Source organism: Myotis davidii, unplaced genomic scaffold (assembly GCF_000327345.1).
Source record: "Myotis davidii unplaced genomic scaffold, ASM32734v1 scaffold72, whole genome shotgun sequence".
NCBI classification, from domain to species: Eukaryota; Metazoa; Chordata; class Mammalia; order Chiroptera; family Vespertilionidae; genus Myotis; species Myotis davidii.
Genome location: NW_006284618.1, coordinates 2,222,491 through 2,222,882, shown reverse-complemented (window position 1 = coordinate 2,222,882; position 392 = coordinate 2,222,491). Strand labels below are relative to the sequence as shown.

Here is a 392-nt window from a genome sequence, read left to right as displayed (position 1 = left end):
GGGGGTGACCTGATCCCTGACTCCCAGCAGGGCCCTTCTGAAGCCTCAGTTTCCACATCTGTTCTTAAAAAGAAGCAATATTCCTGGATATTGTGTTGAGGACCAGAGGAACTAGGGGCAGGAGAGGACTTCCCAAGTGCTTTCACTGCGGCACCTTAAAACGTGGTCATTTCTTGGCTTCTGCCTCAACCTCCGGGAGTTTCTTAGTGTTTGTCAAAATGGGGCCCTAAGAGACGTCTGGGACCCGCCCAGCTCTTCTCCGTGTCCTGGTTGCCACTGGCCTTCCTGCCCCAGCCCTCGGAGTCGCTCAGATTCACCCTAAACAGTGACCCGGTGCCCGCCACGCCAGGCTCCTGCCGAACGCTGTGCGGGTGTGCCCCGAGTGACGCGCG

At 57.9% G+C, this 392-nt stretch overlaps 1 protein-coding gene across 1 annotated transcript in view; it reads left to right on the top strand.

The window, feature by feature from the left end:
* Positions 1-392, top strand: part of MTG1 (mitochondrial ribosome-associated GTPase 1) — an 18,366-nt gene that overhangs the window by 8,893 nt on the left and 9,081 nt on the right. The window lies entirely within an intron of this gene.